This window comes from Carassius carassius, chromosome 1 (assembly GCF_963082965.1).
Source record: "Carassius carassius chromosome 1, fCarCar2.1, whole genome shotgun sequence".
Classification (NCBI taxonomy): Eukaryota; Metazoa; Chordata; class Actinopteri; order Cypriniformes; family Cyprinidae; genus Carassius; species Carassius carassius.
The window spans coordinates 44,589,282-44,609,253 of record NC_081755.1 but is presented as its reverse complement, the minus strand read 5'-3'; the positions used below and the strand labels follow the sequence as shown (position 1 = coordinate 44,609,253).

The 19,972-nt window shown below is 36.8% G+C and overlaps 1 protein-coding gene across 2 annotated transcripts in view; it reads left to right on the top strand.

The window, feature by feature from the left end:
* Positions 1–4,928: 4,928 nt before the first annotated feature.
* LOC132125091 (serine/threonine-protein kinase/endoribonuclease ire-1-like) overlaps positions 4,929–19,972 on the top strand; it is a 37,324-nt gene continuing 22,280 nt past the window's right edge. For both annotated transcript variants that reach the window (XM_059536426.1, XM_059536354.1), the window contains exon 1: positions 4,929–5,102. The gene's annotated coding sequence lies outside the window, so the exon portion shown is untranslated. The remainder of the gene's footprint in view (positions 5,103–19,972) is intronic.

Sequence of the window (19,972 nt, the reverse complement as noted above, 5' to 3'; positions counted from 1 at the left end):
ACTTGAAGTTGTCCAAAATCACACAGAACCACGTGAGATGACAAAACGAGATGTTGTCGCTTTTCCCATCGACGCTCCACACTCCAGTTCAGTTGGTGGCGGTAATGCACAAAAAGCTGGTCTGGCAGCCGCCAATAAATCAAGAAGAAGAAGAAGAAGAAGAATATGGTCGCTTGCAGAGCCGTAAAATTGGCTGGCAGCTAATTAAATTCCAGCCCTCTGTTTAGCCTGTTTGATCGATGGTCAATGAATGGCTGTTCTTCCAGCACTCCATCTGATAGCAGGGCAGGACCGGGGCGGGACGACAAATGACCGTCCAGCTCAGGATCCTCTGGAAAAAGACTCGCACTGTGTGTGTGTGTGTGTGTGTGTGTGTGTGTGTGTGTGTGTGTGCACGAGTTTATTCCATGGCACAGTGTTTTAATGACTCATGTGTGGATCAAAGATGAAATCGTACTAGTCCCAAAAATGGACTTTTTTGGGACTTTTTTACTAATTTAAATCAGTGCGGGATGTTTGGCACAAGCGTGGCCGGATGCTGTTCAGGGCGAGTCCTCGCGCTGCTGTCAAGTGTTTAACTAAGTCACCAGCTGACTTAACTTAACATAACTAACAGGGGAGCTCCATTAAGTACATGTCTATTATTAAATAATAATAATAATAATATGTAGACAAATAATAAAAAAAATATGGGGGTAGGAAAGCTCATCTAATGACTATGTCAATTCACAGGTGGAATAATTAATTCTGAATTTAAGCAAATGCCATGAGAGATCCGGTGTTTATATTTATATAAATATATATTCGGTTCCTGTGAAAAACTGTTCCTGTGGGAGGAGTGAATCAATAGCTCTTGTTGTGGGCGTGTCCTTGAAACAACATGCAAACTAACGGAACTGAAAATATCAGTGCATGCTCCTGCAGTGTGTTTACAACAATGCTTGAAACAAATATATCTGTCGCCTGTGTCATTTATCAAATCTTGTTTAGTTTGTATGTAGTCAGTGTTTATGTAACATAAATATGCTATATACTGAGAATATTTTTTCTTGCAGTTAAAATGTTAATATTGTAATCACTCTAATTTGCAATTGATTATATAAAACATTGCATAAATCTTAAAGTATTGTTCTGATGCAGTCTTCACCAATGTTATAATACGGCTTTGATTTGCTTTTGTGATGTTTCCACATATATTGATCATCATGTGAAGTCACTGTCTCAGATTGGATGAGAGAGCTGAAGTCACTGGTACAGAAGTTAATCATTGTATGAACTGGACATGGAGGCTGTTCTCATCGAGTGCCAATAAATATCTCAGACACTCATGTAATTTTGCATTGCTTCATTCCATATGCATACTTTCACACGACTTTCCATATTTTTTCAATTGGAGTTATATTCATAAAGCAATTACTTCTGTACTTATAGTAACATTTAATGAATGCAACTAATATTGGTCTGATCTACAATATCATTTTAAGTATAATTTTAAACATAAGATGATCATAATTCAAACATTAACACAATGGATCTTCATTATTATAGTATTTATTATTAGTAGTTCTTTCTCAGATTCTCTAAACTGTTAAGCTCTGCATTTGACTTAACTAAATACAATAAAGAAAAATTTGATTTTCTATGCTAATGTCATGCTTTGTAAGTCCATTTCAAAGAGACAGTTCATTTAAATATAAAAATTAACTCACTCGTGTGTAAATGATGACAGAATTCTCACTTTTGGGTGGATTTCTACCTTCAATATGTTACAATCTTTTAGGACTTGGAGATTAGTGATTCCCAAACAGACTTATGTGGAAAGATTTTGATGTTTTAAAAAAAATACAAATAAAGAAATAAATTCTAATATAATAATAATAATAGTACAACCCGAATTCCGGAAAAGTTGGGACGTTTTTTAAATTTTAATAAAATGAAAACTAAAGGAATTTCAAATCACATGAGCCAATATTTTATTCACAATAGAACATAGATAACGTAGCAAATGTTTAAACTGAGAAATTTTACACTTTTATCCACTAAATTAGCTCATTTAAAATTTAATGCCTGCTACAGCTCTCAAAAAAGTTGGCACGGGGGCAACAAATGGCTAAAAAAGCAAGCAGTTTTGAAAAGATTCAGCTGGGAGAACATCTAGTGATTAATTAAGTTAATTGATATCAGGTCTGTAACATGATTAGCTATAAAAGCTTTGTCTTAGAGAAGCAGAGTCTCTCAGAAGTAAAGATGGGCAGAGGCTCTCCAATCTGTGAAAGACTGCGTAAAAAAATTGTGGAAAACTTTAAAAACAATGTTCCTCAACGTCAAATTGCAAAGGCTTTGCAAATCTCATCATCTACAGTGCATAACATCATCAAAAGATTCAGAGAAACTGGAGAAATCTCTGTGCGTAAGGGACAAGGCCGGAGACCTTTATTGGATGCCCGTGGTCTTCGGGCTCTCAGACGACACTGCATCACTCATCGGCATGATTGTGTCAATGACATTACTAAATGGGCCCAGGAATACTTTCAGAAACCACTGTCGGTAAACACAATCCGCCGTGCCATCAGCAGATGCCAACTAAAACTCTATCATGCAAAAAGGAAGCCATATGTGAACATGGTCCAGAAGCGCCTTCGTGTCCTGTGGGCCAAGGCTCATTTATAATGGACTATTTCAAAGTGGAATAGTGTTTTATGGTCAGACGAGTCCAAATTTGACATTCTTGTTGGAAATCACGGACGCAGTGTCCTCCGGGCTAAAGAAGAGGGAGACCTTCCAGCATGTTATCAGCGTTCAGTTCAAAAGCCAGCATCTCTGATGGTATGGGGGTGCATAAGTGCATACGGTATGGGCAGCTTGCATGTTTTGGAAGGCTCTGTGAATGCTGAAAGGTATATAAAGGTTTTAGAGCAACATATGCTTCCCTCCAAACAACGTCTATTTCAGGGAAGGCCTTGTTTATTTCAGCAGGACAATGCAAAACCACATACTGCAGCTATAACAACAGCATGGCTTCGTCGTAGAAGAGTCCGGGTGCTAACCTGGCCTGCCTGCAGTCCAGATCTTTCACCTATAGAGAACATTTGGCGCATCATTAAACGAAAAATACGTCAAAGAAGACCACAAACTCTTCAGTAGCTGGAAATCTATATAAGGCAAGAATGGGACCAAATTCCAACAGCAAAACTCCAGTAACTCATAGCCTCAATGCCCAGACGTCTTCAAACTGTTTTGAAAAGAAAAGGAGATGCTACACCATGGTAAACATGCCCCGTCCCAACTATTTTGAGACCTGTAGCAGAAATCAAAATTGAAAAGAGCTCATTTTGTGCATAAAATTGTAAACTTTCTCAGTTTAAACATTTGCTATGTTATCTATGTTCTATTGTGAATAAAATATTGGCTCATGTGATTTGAAAGTCTTTTAGTTTTCATTTTATTAAAATTTTAAAAAACGTCCCAACTTTTCCGGAATTCAGGTTGTAGTAATGTTAGTAGTAATAGGAGAAACAGAATCACAGGAAGTCCAGAACCAAAACTTAGAAGATCTTTCTAAGCTTTGCAACTATGTAGAGAAACTGACACAAGGCAAATCATTTAGTAAATGGAAATCAGAGTTGGGTAGAAATATCCAACAACATGACACAGAATATTACTACCTGGTTTGTTTTTAGACATTGGCCTGCAAGTAGCTGTAATCCTGCATGTTGAGCAACCATGTGTATTGGCGCATTGCACATAGTTTATTTGGTATGTATGGGGAGTTTATACTTTGTTTTTAAAAATTATGTGTAACTGTTGTTCACTGTTCAGCAGGTTTGATTGCATGTCCAGAGGTCTCCAATGATCTCAACTGAAGCCTAATGAACATCAAGTAATTGACTGCACCTCTGCTCTGTTTTGTCTGGAATTCATCTGTGTCCGTCTGTTATATTGTTTCGTGTGGATTTAATTTGGGGGGGTTGGCCATGGTACCTTGCACTGGGTGTCCATATTATGGAGTGCTGTGTTTAATACTTGATTTTTCACATGAGTGTGTGTGTGTTGTGTGTGTCATGGGTATTGATTGTGGGGTAGAAATATATTCTAGTATTCTGGGTGGCGTGGTCGACTATAGGATTTCTCTCCTCTTATTGGTAACTTTCACAACCACCTGACTGCTCACTGACACATATGTAATCGATGTTGATTTTTGGTCTGTATGTTCCGCATGATGGCATTTAGACTTTCAATCCCTCATTGAGTGAGCACATGCTCATCAGAGGAAGAATCCTGTTAATTTTGAGAACTCATCACCACTAGCACCAAACAATAAATAAAAATCTGCCTGCTGAGTGTGTGGATTAAAAAAAAACTGAGCATTGAGTTGAACAAGCTGGACATTATTATTATGATTAGTAATAGTGGTGGTGGTAGTAATAGTTACTACTAGTAGTATTAATGTTTTTAGTAATTAATGGTTTCATTAACTGTTGTTTTTGGCTTGCTAGAGGAGCAAATTCAGCCAGAGACTGATAATGATGCTCCACTGAATGTCACAGAATCCTTCTAATTCTTGTGGTCATCCAGTTATATCATTAACTTAAAATAAATATTTTTTAATTATAGTGTTTATTTATATAGTCATCATAATTAATTTCATGTATATTAATGTATAATTTACGTACATTTAACGGATTACCTAAAGATAATGATAATCCAGTCCGTTAGGTGGCAGTAATTTAATTTCAAACTGGCTGCCAACCGCCAATCAAATCAAAGCGCGCCCTATGAGCGCGCCATAACAGATTTGAAAAACAGACAGAGGCGCGGGCTACATGCAGCAAGTCACATAAGAGGCAAGTGATCAAGGATTACAATAAAAGCTCAGCATAAAACATAACGCCTAGAAATAATAATATTTGAAATTTCTTCACAGAGTTCCCTTTGTTTGATGACAGTTGGCAGATGGTATTTCTATTCGAAGGGACGAACATAACGGATTCAGAGAAAAACACATCTATATAACTTTTCATTCACGTGTATTTCATTATTCATCTTCCTTACAACTTGTGGGTTTCTCTGGACAAACAAGACTGATCTGCCACGCTTTGTTGGTGAGTTTCCATTTGCATCTAAAAGGCGGGCGTACACGGTGCGAATTCGGATGGTCGGAAGATCGTATGTCCACGCACACGGCACGAGTGAGTTTATCTGAAAATCGTACGGACGAGATGATATACGACACGATTTTACAACCTGCGAATTCCAGAGGCAATCGCACGAAGTTGATAGTAGAGTTGTGACGTTCGCGAACGAACCGATTCTTTTGAACGGCTCATAAACATGAACGATGGGAGCCGAGTCGCGGCTGGAGGGGAGCCGTTCTTTCTGTCGTTCTTTTTTCCTATGCGTTTCACACAGATGCACACAAATGAGCTCCTCCGCGAGACAGAACAGTTATAGGGGGAGGGGCGCACCCAGCGCAGGCCAACCCTTTATAGCGTGATGATATTAGTTATTAGTTGTGCACAGTGTTGGGGAGTAACTAGTTACATGTAACGGCGTTACGTAATCTAATTACAAAATTAATGTAACTGTAATTAGTTACAGTTACTAAAAAAAAATTAGTAATTAAATTACAGTTACTTATGAAATTTTTAACGATTACAAAGGGGATTACATTTGAATATTTACACACACCCACATACAGATTTAACTGATTTATTTCCCAAATTGCACTGACTATTCTGAGACATACCGCCCTAATAATTTCCGGGATGCGGAAACACAGTCTGGTTCGTAGAATCCAGTCATATAAACGGAATGCCTAACGCGGACGGAATGTGCCACATTTTGGATGACTAAATCAAAAGTAGGTCAGTACACTTGAATCAAAACATGACATGGACTAGTGTCTGTGAATATTAAGCCCCAAAAATGCAACATATGACTCCTGCACGTTCTGTGTGTCTGTGGAAATCAGGCGCGGACTGGACACCGGGAGAACCGATTTGGCCCGCTATTTTAATATCATTATTGTATAATTGCCTGCCGAATGTAATAAAGCGATCATTTGCGAATCCGCCATTTGATAATTAAATCTCGTGACTCGCGCGCTCTCCGCGCTTCCGCCAAACGGTTTGGATCAGACTCAGAGTAATCAATGCGAGAGAGAGAAAAGAGTGCACTGTGGAAGCGCACAGCTGGAGCCGAGAAGCTGAACTACTGTTCACGGTTTCAGGTCAGTTTCATCTGTAAAGATGCTTTTTTTGTCTTTGTTTTTTTTATTTTTTATTTAATCAAGCAGCAGCACGTTGCTCATCAGTCATCACTCAAAATACTATATAAAGGACATCATTATTATCTGTTGTAATGTTACAGTAGTAATTTAGCTGAAAAATAATCTGATTTTTTGTGGAAGCTACGACAGACAACAACACAACCCTTACGAAAATTAAAGTTTTGTTATTTTACTAATAATCCAGAGAACATGGTTACTATTGTTTAAATGTGGTAACCAAAAATTATTTTACAAATGTATTTATTTAAAAATAAATAGAAATCCATTTGCAGAACAAAAAACAAAACAAGGTTATTGTACTTTTTATATAGGCTAATAAAAGCATGGTCAATTTTTGTAAGGGAAAAACATGACTCGTGTACAGTATTAGGATTTTTATATAAATATATTGTAGTATTGTAGAGTATTGTATTGTACAGTATAGTTTTGTTCAATCTTGAGTATTAAAGTCATGAGAGAGATGGATAATGGGGCAAAATAAAGAGACTGAAGAGAAAAATGGAAGTGAAGGTGCAGTTCAGGAGAGAACTTTTAATTATTTTGCATGTCCCCAAATTAAAGATTTAAACCTTTTTTTATGTCAGGTCCATACAAAAAATAGTTTTGTCCATTAATTTGTTTGTATGAGTTTGAATTTTCCAGTCTGAATTTTTTCCCAGTCCGCCCCTCCTGTAAATTAATGGCAAAGACATGGTTTCATTTTCTACACATAGGCCTGCTGAAGCTCGCAGTGTTTTCAACCTCTGCCATCTCAATATATGAGTACACGAACACATACACATAATTTCTAGAACTGCTCTGTGTCACTTCATGTGCATTTTACTTATTTTGAGAAAACTATCATCACATCATATACAAAGAGACAGCAGTTTAAAAAAAACACCAATGTTTCAGGAGTTTATTACACAGAATACGTCACATGCTTATTAGATAACTGTATTTGAGTTGATGTATATGATTTTATTTATTATTATTTAATTTTCACAAATTTAGAAAAGTAATCAAAAGTACTCAAAAGTAATTAGTTACATTACTTTAATAAAGTAATTGAAAAAGTTACACTACTATTACATTTTAAACAGGGTAACTTGTAATCTGTAACCTATTACATTTCCAAAGTAACCTTCCCAACACTGGTTGTGCACGCATCCTTCACGTGACTACTCCAGTGGAAAAAAAACCCTGCATGCCTCTGTCATTGGGTAGGAGCGTTGAAAAAAAGCTGTTTTGCACAGACATTCATTGCAGCCCACTTTGTTATTGTTCATTGACTTGAAGTGGCTGATGTCCTATTTGCAAAGTTTACAGTAGTAGTAGTATGTAGACATTTCCATTTTATTTATTCTAATTTTATCTACTTTAAATATTTTTTTGTTTTCTATCAAAATGTTCTTGTGTGATAACAATGTTCTTGTGTGGAAGTGTTTGTAGTAAAAGCTGTTTTGCACACAAATTCATTGCAGCCGGCTTTCTTTTTGATGTTTATTCGCGAATAGGTATTGTATGAATAACATAAGTCAACGTAGCTTTACACACACACACTTTGTACTAAAGGTAAATCCAAAATAGTGATGTCACTGTCTAAGCAGAGGGATTTGTGCAACCCTATGGAATATAGTCCACACATGACAAATGAGGTAATAATCAATATTTCAGAATAATTCAAACTCAGATATTGGTGTGTGATATCTGAGTTTTAATTATTTGACTACAAATCTCACCTCATCATTCTTCCCAGTGATTATTTCCAGGATAAACTGAGATGCCTCCAAGCTGGCTTCTTAAAACTGACTAAATATTTAAAAGAGCCGTTCTTTTGAACGGCTCTTTGAAAGGAACGGATCGCGAAGATCCGGATCCCCTCAAAGAGCCATAAATCCCATCACTAGTTGATAGACGCGTTCGACTTGAAGCACCGCTGCACGCACAGAAGGCATGACATTAAAGTACCGCGAGAGCGCTAAGAGAGCACACATATCCAATGCATTCGAATCGCTCTCGCGGTACTTTGATGCCATACAGGTGATGTCATTCTGTGCAGCCAGCGCTGCTTCAAGTGGAACGCGCCTAATATAACTGCTCTCACTCTCCCATAACTGCATATACAATATTGATACAAGCCGTGACTGTTTCCTACATGTACATGTTATTTTTCAGCAATAGGAAACCGGGACGTTTGGTCACCCTGTGTGTGTGTGTGTTCTTGTAGGTTTATAAATATCTGAAATGGGTATTACAATGTAAACATGGTTTGTGAGGACAATTCCTGTGCCCTCGTAAACCAAATGGCTTTAAAAAAAAATACTATACGGTGTTTAATAGAAATTTTAAACATGCATTTTCCGTAATTGATAGAGGTGTATGGGGATATACAGTAGAGCTGAAACAACGAATCGATTTAATCGATTAAAATAGTTGTCAACTAATTTAGTCATCGATTCGTTGCTAAATAACTTTTATTTGCCGTAAGCGGCTCATTTCGTGCATATTTCAAATCTGCGGTGACCAAAGTGTGGCAGTAATGAGCCACCGGAGGTTTTACTCAGCCAGTACAACAGGAGAAGTAGCGAATAGCCAATAGCTGGCCTTGTTTTATGTCACGTGCTTCCCGAACAGCGTCTCTGCAGCATTCAGCGTGATGTGGGAGTACTTTACTTTGAGCCTTCAAAAAAGAAGAGTAACCTGTAAACTCTGCACTACTGAACTGTTTAAGGGGCCGTTCACATATCGTGTCTTTTGTGCGCTCATGTTCGTTATTTCCAATGTAGGCTCATAATGGAAGCGACGCGGTCGCGACGCGCCCGTTTTTCCGATACTATTGGGCGCGTCCGCACCGCATTGAGTTAAAAACATTTAAACTTTTCAGAATGCCGCAAGCGCACTGCGGGTCATGTGAAAAGAACTAAATAATCAGCTTCATACTTTCCCGTAACAACGTTAAAAGCTCAGTCAAGATGAAGGAACAGCTGATCATAGCTGTATATGGATTTGCATTTTGAAATAAAGTTAGTAGCAGAGCTACTGCAAGCGATTTTTTGAGCTGCAAATCCATTTATCCTTTGCTGAAATTTCCTTGTCTTCATGGAGAGAGCACGTCATGGTTGCTTAGCAAAGGCAGACGCCTCAGGGGCGCTTCTGCCCGAGCGCTTTAGAAAGAAGGAGAAAGCGGCGCGCCTAGCGTTTTCCATGCGTTTTTAGGCGCGATATGTGAACGGCCCCTAAGACTTTTATTCGTGCAGATTCTCCAGTACAATGTTGTTTGCAAATGTTTAGTCGTAAAAGCTGATAACATTGCTTTTTAACAGTTAACATTTAAAGCTTTACAAACATGTTCTGTGATCAGTTTGTCATTTACCAGTTCATAATTCATTCGTGCAGTCTAATTATGACTGAATGAGAGAGGTAAATGTTTAAAGATATTTGAAATAAACTTTTTTTTCTAAGTATTCACTGCTCTTTTTCACACAGCAGGTTTTTTTGTGTGTGTCCAATTTTTTTTTTTTCTGGACAACCTTCTGATGGATTTTACTTTCAATTGTGAGTTCCATTCAGGTTTCATGCCATTGGCACTTTATTCGAAGGATTGTTTACAATTTCACAGCATAAGCTATAAAGCTGTTTCCCAGTAAATAATAAAATACAATGCACTGCAATCTTATTCTGTTTTATCCTTATTCTTCGTGAAAATATGTTCTGAAAGATTCCTTCGTATATAATAAGCTTCGTTCGGGATGTTAAACTACTTTAGGAGCTCTAAGGACTGCCATGGTGAAAACATTATTTGAAATCTCCTTGTGAAATTTGCTAGAGTATGGGTCAGTGTTCTGATTGCAGAAGAGTTCGACAAAGGATTACTAACACAATAAAACCACTCCAGATATATTTTTGATGAGGATATGACAGTGCAAAACGGTTAAAATCTCTTAAAAATCTATGGTGAATGATAAAGACCCTTTATTAATAATTTACTTGGGGAAAAAAATGGAAAAACTAAAATATAAGTGCATAAATCGATTAATCGTAAAAATAATCGGCAGATTAATCGATTATCAAAATAATCGTTAGTTGCAGCCCTAATATACAGTATAGAATACCGTTACGTCTATGGAGAGTCCCTGTAAACTACATAATGCGTGTGTGAGAGAGAGAGCGCGCGTGCGAGAGAGAGAACTAAAAAGCATGGTACACGTTGCTAGAAACATCATACAGCGCTCGCTGTTCCTGTCAGACTTCAGCGAGTTTATCCTCCTGGTCAATAGTCCACATTCGCCGTGGCGCTGCCCTGTTCGTGTGTCTTCTTCTGTGGTTTTCCTAGTTCGTGATTGGTCAACTTCAGATAAATCAACAAATCGGCTCATTCAACCGCGCACACGTCACGAATTCAAACCGATAGCTCACGAACTTTTTAGACATAGGGAGCCAAGATGGCAGTGGTGTGAATAATCACGTTTTTTAATCGTCCAAGTAGTTTGAGGAGTTTAAAGCTAACAAGATGAGATTTGAGTTTTGAGTATGTAGAGATTAGTTATTTATTATTACCATCGATTATTTTTGGCAATACTTTACTTTTGACATGTTGCAATGGGCAAAAAAAGGAAGAATCAGTCCCTTCAAGAAAGCGCTATATTAGCTGGACACCTCGTGGAAGAGAGCTGCATGAAGTCGGCCGACATGGAGAATATTAATATTGAGACAGAAGTCGGTGCATTTGAAGAGGTTTTTGCAAGGCCTGTTTCCTCTACTCCATCCAAGAAGATTGGGAATGCAAAAGGCAAGAACGAAGTTTCTTTGTCTACAATCCTTGACGCGATCCAGAAGCTAACTACTAAAGTTGACGAAACGCACGGTAAGGTTGCCGTTTCCTGTGAAAATGGTATGGCGGGCAGCAAAAGACTCTCGCTTTCTAAAGGAAAACAAGCTTCGCATCAAGGAGGCGTTGATCAAGCAGGATGTGGATGCTAGAGCCAAATTATGGCCGCTTGTCAAGAAGGCTTGTGAGGATGGAAAAGTGGTTTCATGGAAGGGTCCCCATGCTTTTGTTGCTGGAAAAAGACTTGAAATTATCCCCTGAGATGCGACTTCGAGGTGTAACGTTAATTGCGTTCATTTTTAACTCCCGAGTTGTGTGTGGACTGATTTCTTTAATTCACAGACTGCAATTAAGGACCTGCATTCGAACTTGACTCTCAACTTTACTCTTTTGGCGGTCTGCCTTCAGGGAGCAACGTTAAAAAATTTTTTTTTTTGCACTCTGCTTTGGTGGCTACTACAGCAAGTAAGCTTTCTCGTTCCCTACAGTTGCACTTTTGCCTAAGTTTCAAGGCATATGTTAGCTTTAACTACCTCCGTGTTAGCTCACGTTTACAGCGGTAATCAAAACCTTCTGTGTTCTTATTGTTCTAGGTTTTATTCTTATTATCCAAGTACTATTCTTTCTTTTTTTTGTAAATGCAAGACTTGGAATTTAATTCTTTGAGTATTATTTCGTTAAACACTCGTGGCTTGAGAGATCTCACTAAAAGGAAGGCTTTATTCTTATACTGTAGAAGAACAAATGCTGACTTAATACTCTTACAAGAAACTCATTCAAGTGAGAGTGATGTTCGTTTTTGGAAATCACAATGGGGGGATAAGGTTTACTTTAGTCATGGTTCTAACCATTCCGTTGTGTGTTCTCATTTTGATCAATAAGTTTAATGGAGATATTGTCGAATCTTTGGTTTCTACGGAAGGAAGATGGGTTATTCTTGTCATTAAACTTGATAATGCTACTTTTATAATAGGTAATATTTATGGCCACAATTTAAAATCTACCAATAAGAGTCTTATTTCTTCATTACAAGGTAAAATTGAAGTTTTAAAAAATAAATATCAACAGGCATTTATTATTATTGCTGGAGATTTTAATGTTGTCTTAGATAATTCAATTGACAGATTTCCTCCTAAAATGGGCCTCAGTAATAGTATTATTTGTACCTTGTGTGATCACCTCCATATTGTAGATGCATGGCGCTACTATCATCCAGATGTTAAGGAATTTACATGGAGTAATAAGTTGCTAACTTCTTAATCCAGAATAGATTTTTTTCTGAGTTCTCAACGGATACTGCAATATGTGTTTGATGTTAGTCACCAATATGCTCCATTCTCAGACCACTTAGTAATTAAGCTGAATTTGCAAACAAAACAAAGGAAGAATTCCTTGCGTGGTTATTGGAAGATGAATAATACTCTGCTAAAAGATAAATTATTTAATGATCAGATCAAGGGATTAGCTAAACAAATATTTTCAAAAAATGAGCTTGAGTCACATGATGCTAATTGGGAATTTTTTAAATTTAAAGCTCGATCACTAGCTATTAATAGAGCTAAGGCCCTTAAAGTGGCTAATGCTGATAGAGAAGCTAACTTGTTAAGCAATATTAATAACTTAATCAAAAAAAGAGAATCTCACTGTTACAGAAATTAGTCAGTTTAAATCCTTACAATTAGAATTAGACCAGCTATATGTTAAATTAGTTAAAGGGTGCCTTCGTTAGGTCCAGGGCGAGATGGATTGAGGAGGGTGAGAAAAATACAAGCTTTTTTTTCTCACTTGAGAAAAGGAATTTTAAAAGGAAATTCATTTCTGCTTTGCAAGTTAATAATTCTGTTTCAAAACACCCTGAAGAAATAGAGAAGTTTGTCACAAATTTTTATAGAAACTTGTACTCCTCTGATTATCAGGCAAACCAAAGTGAGTCATACCTACATCAAATTAAGAATTATATACCACAAATTAGTAATGAATTTAAGTTATTATGTGAGGCTCCTGTTTCATTAATTGAAATTAGGGATGCAATGAAATCAATGAAAAAAGGGAAGTCACCTGGCTGCGATGGCCTCACTTTAGAATTCTTTATACACTTCTGGGAAATTTTAGAGCAACCTTTCTTATTAATGCTACAAGAATGTATAAAAACTGGAACGATGATTCCCACTATGAAACAAGGAGTGATATCTCTTATTTCCAAGCCAGACAAAGATGTAACTTTAATTGATAATTGGCGACCTATAACGCTTCTAAATTTTGATTATAAATTATTTGCTTCTATATTTGCCAAGAGATTAAAACAACATTTACATCATGTCATTAATGAAACACAGACCGGCTTTATGAAAGGACGTCATATTAGTTGTAATACTCGTCTTGTTCTGGATCTTATTGATTATAAAGAAGAAATTGAATCTGATGCTATCATCTTATTCCTTGACTTTTACAAGGCCTTCGACACTGTAGAGCATCAGTTCCTTATGAGTTCTTTAAGGGCTTTTGGATTCCCATCCAGTTTCATTAATGTTGTCCAAATGTTGTACAAAGATATTGATAGCTGTATAATTTTCAATTCTCGAACTTCAACAAGATTTCCCATTCTTCGAGGAATAAGGCAGGGTTGCCCTTTAAGCCCATTGTTATTTTTAGTGGTTGTAGAAACATTATCTATTGATATATTGCGTAACAATAATTTTGTTGGTCTTGGTATCTTTAACAGAGAGATTCGTATCTCACAATTAGCTGATGATACCAATTTATTTTTAAAAGACAAAGAGCAAGTTTCTCCAGTATTAACTACAATTAATGCCTTCTCTAATGCTTCTGGACTCAAACTTAATTTATCCAAGTGTGAAATTATTTGCTTATTTGATAATGTAGAATCTGAAATTAAAAATATACCAGTTAAAAATGATGTGAAATATTTGGGGATTCATATAACAAAAAATTTAATTAGTAGACAGTTTTTGAATTTTTCTTCACGTTTATCCAAAACTAATTTTATTTTTAATAATTGGCTACAGAGAGATTTGTCGATTTTAGGCAGAGTCTTTTTATCCAAAGCAGAGGGATTATCCAGACTTGTGTACCCTTCCCTGTCTTTAGCTGTAGATAATCACACCTCCAAAAATATTGATAAGATTTTTCTTAATTTTATTTGGAGTAATAAATCTCACAAATTGCAGAAATATATTTTAGCAAACAAAAGAAGTGAGGGTGGTCTTGAAGTCCTGAACTTTGAGGATACCAACAACACATTCAAAATTAATTGGTTGAAGAGATGCTTGCTTGGGTCAGACACCATGTGGTATTTTATCCCAAATAACATATTTAAAAGGATAGGTGGCCTTTCTTTTTTGATGAAATGTAATTACTCCACTGGTAAATTACCTATTAAATTGGCTAGTTTTCATCAACAAGCGCTGTTAGCCTGGAAATTGGTTTACAACCACAACTTTTCCCCCCATAAAACCAACTTATGGAATAACTCATAACTCATAAAAAATATGATGAGATCTTTCATGTACCATGATTTTCTTCTTTGTTTTTTTATTTTTTTTATTTTATTTTTTTTCTCTCCTTTTTTTCTTTCCTTTTGGTGTTTTATGATTGTCCAAATTGACTTCAACTTTTTAATATATGCATTTTTGGAAATGTTCTATATTTCTAAAGAATGTATGTTTGCAATATTGTAAAACATTTCTTGAATTAAAAAAAAAAAAAAAAAAAAAACTTTTTAGACATGTTTAAAAATGATCGGGAGGTCGGGAAGTGCTCGTAAGCCACTCTGCTCGGCTCGTAATTCATCGCAAATGATACGAGCCGCGACCATACGAGCATACGCGATTTCCACACGATTGAAAAAAATCGCATGCGAACTCGTACGACAGCAAAAATCGCACCGTGTACTCCCGCCGTTGCTTCCATTTGTGTTTGTTATAAATATATCGTCAGTTTTACAGGTGTTGTGTTGAGAAAATATTTGACAGAAAAAAAGTGCATTTAGTATGACTTTAATAATAATTTTTCCTGATATTCAGAATAGTTAAAAACCTATAACTGATGGAACTATGGAGGCTGGAAAAAACAGTTTATAAAAAAAAAAAAAAAAAAAAAAAAAAAAAAGCAATAATGACACAAGATGCTCACACCCAATTTTATTAGGCCAAAGATATAAAGTTGGTTCGACGTTTGATGTTGGATGTTAGACAGATATTCAGCCGAGGAAAAAATCAATAAATTCTTAGTGGATGAGTGTAATTGTATAAAAATGGCTTATCTGAAAAGCAATAGAACATAGAACATAGTAATTCTCCTCGATTTGTTGCAACACATAAAGTCTTCAGCAGCAGCGCCCTAGCGCTTAGGCCAGCTAGGGACCGTCTACAAAGTACATGATAATGAAAAAATGGAATGGAATGTTTTTTCATAATTAACAAAACAAGAGCAATTTGTGCACCCACGGTCTTTGAATGATATAAAGACAAACACTTATACTGCTCACTTGAATTTAAATAAGAAATATTGTAAACAAGATATTTGATAGTGGTTATTATTATATTATTACTATTACAGTTTTTCTCAATTGCTAAAACCCAATTTCTGAAACCTTGCTCCATTTTCTGAAAACATTGATCACAAAACCTCATCTTCAAGCACTATTTACTAAACCTCTGATTCCTCTTGCAAAATAAAACTTTCGCCTCAAAACCGTTTTACCTGTGTTTACCTGCATCTCATAAACTTGTCCTTGGTCTCTGTGATATTGTAATTATTGTTCTTTGAACCTGCAACCATTCAAAATCATTGATAGATCAGTCAGTAGTGTTCACAAATGGAAAGCACAATGTTCAGGGCCAAACAATTTGTTTATTGTACAGTATACAGCCTAAAATGTACTGTAATATAAAATCAAAGGAGTAAACATGTGATTATCAATGTGCTTCTTGTCTTTGGGCTGGGTCAGGCCAGAGCACTTCATCGTTGTCACAAGCAATATTGTCCCTCCTGAGGCAACGGGGGAAGAAGTCTCTTGTGTGCCGTATCCAGCCCTGACATGATTCCTCACCTATGTCACCACAGGCTAAATCCATGGCTTGCAGCAGATTTACTCTTGTGTAGGGTTGTGTATCATAAACCTTCCATCTCCAGGAGGAGAAAAACTCCTCAATCGGATTCAGGAAAGGCGAGTATGGAGGGAGGTACAGGTTCAAAAACTGCCCATTGATGTTAAACCATTCCCTTACCTGAGCAGCTCGGTGAAAACTGACATTGTCCCACACTATCACATAGGTGGGAATGGGATTCTCATTTAGCTCTTGACCCTGCTGCTCAAATAAATTATCTCTTAGATTTGCAATAAATCTTAGAAGAAGCTGGGTATTATATGACCCGAGTGTGACATGGTGATGCAGAACACCATGGTTGCTGACACATTAGACAAACATTTTGATGGTGGTTTTAGCCACAGAACTATAATAGAACCAAGCGGCAACATTCTGATCTGAAAAATGAAGCCTACCCGGAAGTGCGTAAAACTGCAATACATCGAAAATCCGCCAGGGGAAGGTCCCAAAAGGGAGCAAATGTCCATAGCCCCCATGTTAAAATGTCCGTTTTCACAGCATAAATTCATGTTTTTACAAGTTGGTCCCATGGACTTTTATTGTATTTTTCGATAGCTTCCGAGTACCTGACAACTGTGAGGGGGGTGATTTTTTTGGGGGTGATTTTTTTTTTTTTCTAACTCGTTAGTTTAGATATAAAATATATGACAATAAGGGTGTGGTTAACTTTGAGTGACAGCTTGATTGACAGCTGACAAGGCAGCGCCACGGAGAATGACAACAAGAAGCGCCATTTTTTAATACAGTTGACATATAATACTACTGTTTCTGTATCATGAAATGTAGTTTTAAGAGGTTTTCAGGGCGAGAATGTAGTTGTTTAAAGCTCAAATCTGTGGTTTATTTAAAGATTTATGAAAATTTTATCCAGTTGATCCAGCGATGACCGGGCGCTCTGCGTTCATGTACCCCGCCTGAAGCAGTCTTTTTTTCTTAGGCTAGACCTTCTAAAGTTTGCCACCAATGCCGTGGACTCTGGCGTCTCTGTAGTGGTTAAACATGAGATATAATTCATCTTGTGTATATCTAATGGGCGATTTTTGGTCTCGTAAATCTATAATTTTTTCCCTGGGCAATCGTTTTGGCTGAGGGAAGTTTCATAACTTTATAAGCTATTTAACTTTACCGATGTGTGGTTAGACTAGAGCGCTGACTTTGAGTGAGTGAAGTGACATTCAGCCAAGTATGGTGACCCATACTCAGAATTTGTGCTCTGCATTTAACCCATCCGAAATGCACACACACAGAGCAGTGAACACACACACACACTGTGAGCATACACCCGGAGCAGTGGGCAGCCATTTATGCTGCGGCGCCCGGGGAGCAGTTGGGGGTTCGATGCCTTGCTCAAGGGCACCTAAGTCGTGGTATTGAAGGTGGAGAGAGAACTGTACATGCACTCCCCCCACCCACAATTCCTGCCGGCCCGGGACTCGAACTCACAACCTTTCGATTGGGAGTCCGACTCTCTAACCATTAGGCCACGACTTCCCCAGATTTTGTTTACTGCAAAATCTGTTGTTTAGTACAAATGCACATATTGCCTGGACCATAAAATGTTTAATATTTTTATATTATATTTAAAATGAAAAGAGGCAGGTTTGTGTTTTATATTTTGTTTTTTCATAAATAGGCAAACGTTATGTGTAGTTGAATATAATCAATATGCGTTGCCTGAACCACATTTGTGTGGCTATAATGTTTAAGATTTCTTTTAATGAAAACGAAAATAGTTAGTATGGTGTTTTATAACATATTTCGTTGCCTAAAATATACACAGCGCGCTGCGTCAGAAGGTGAGCGGGGTTAGGATTTCCCAAGATTTTCCAAGATGGCGCAGCCCATACCCCCATAAACGGCTTCAAACCCGTTCTTCAGAAAGTCTATGGGTGACGTCACAGACGCTTTGTCCATATTTTTTACAGTCTATGAATAGAACTCATACTATTGAAAATTAAACCAATACATCATTTAGTTTCAAATAAATAGTCTTCTATTTTAGCTTCAAAATCTGTGTCTTGTTACAGATTTCCTTTAGAACATTTTGCAGTAGTTTTCATTGTCAAAAGTGATGCAGAAGTCACGCTATTGACTTTCAAAAATCAATTTTTAAAACCTTCCAAAGAGTCTCCAGTGTTACTGCCCCCTAGAGGAAGATGTTTTGAGTCAGTTTGACATTCAAAATATTTTAATAAATTCATTTAAAATGTATTCAGTTTTTTCATCTCAACTTCAAAGGGTGTGTCTTGATACCTGGGCTTAAACGATCACTTTCATGCAGGTTTTACTCTCGTTTGTAATTCAGGATACATGCTATTGAACTAAATTCAAATCTGTTAATAAATTCATGTAAAATGCATGCAGTGTTCCTTCTCAAATCTAAAGGGTGTGTTTTGTTACTGGTTCCTAGAAGAACATTTTCATGGTGGTTTTAGCCACAGAACTATAATAGAACTCATACTATTGAAAATGAATAGTTTCTAGTTTCAAATAAATACAGTTTTCTATCTCGGCTACAAAGGGCTGTGTCTTGTTACAGATTTCTTATAGAATATTTTGCAGCAGTTTTCATTGTCAAAAGTGATGCAGAAGTCATGCTATTGACTTTCAAAAATCGCTTGTGCAGCCTTCCATTGAGTCTCCAGTGTTACTGCCCCCTAGAGGAAGATACTGCAGCTGTTCTGAACCAGTATGACATTCAAAGTTATACATATTTTAAAATCAATAAAGTCTTCTATTTCAACTTCAAAAGATGTGTTTTGTTTCTGACTTCTTAATGAACATTTCAATTAAGGTTTTACACTCATATGTAAATCAGGACACATGCTATTGAATTTAAAAGTATGTTTGTTGAAGCATCTTGTCACAGTTCTGTATGTCATTCCAGACAAACTGATGATGATCAGATCTGATCTATGTGTGGAGCACTGCCTGCTCATCACCTTGACTTTAACTGCGTTTGTAGAAGGCACTGCAGCCAGACCGATATACACAACACAGACCGGAAGTTAACTTAGGTCCAGGTGTGTGCGCCCGATGAAACCGTCTGTATGTTTGAATGTTAAACTGTCAAAACACCTGCAGTATCTTCCTCTAGGGGGCAGTAATACTAGAGTCTCTTTGGAAGGCTATGTATCGATTTTTGAAAGTCAATAGCGTGACTTCTGCATCACTTTTGACAATGAAAACTACTGCAAAATGTTCTAAAAGAAATCTGCAACAAGACACAGCTTTTGAAGCTAAAATAGAAGACCGTATTTATTTGAAACTAAATGATGTATTGGTTTAATTTTCAATAGTATGAGTTCTATTATAGTTCTGTGGCTAAAACCACCATCAAAATGTTCTTCTAGGAGCCAGTAACAAGACACACCCTTTGAAGTTGAGATGGAATACTGTATGTTTTAAAAATGAGTGTGTTAATGGGTTCAAATTTAATTCAATAGTATGCATCCCGATTTACATGTGATAGTAAAAGTTGGCTGTAAATATTGTTCTTTGAACAAATAACAAGACACACCCATTTAAATTTACACATCAAACTGTATGCATTCTAAATGAATTTATTTTAACTACTGAATGTCAGACTTGGTCGAGACAAGTGCAATATGTTCCTCTAGGTGGCGGTAAACTGCACAATCTTTGTAATGCTTTGCAATCATTTTCTCAGTCTGTACATTTCAATAACTTTTATTGTGCTACAGTTATGTGAATGAAACCAACAGCTAAATGTTCTTTTATGAA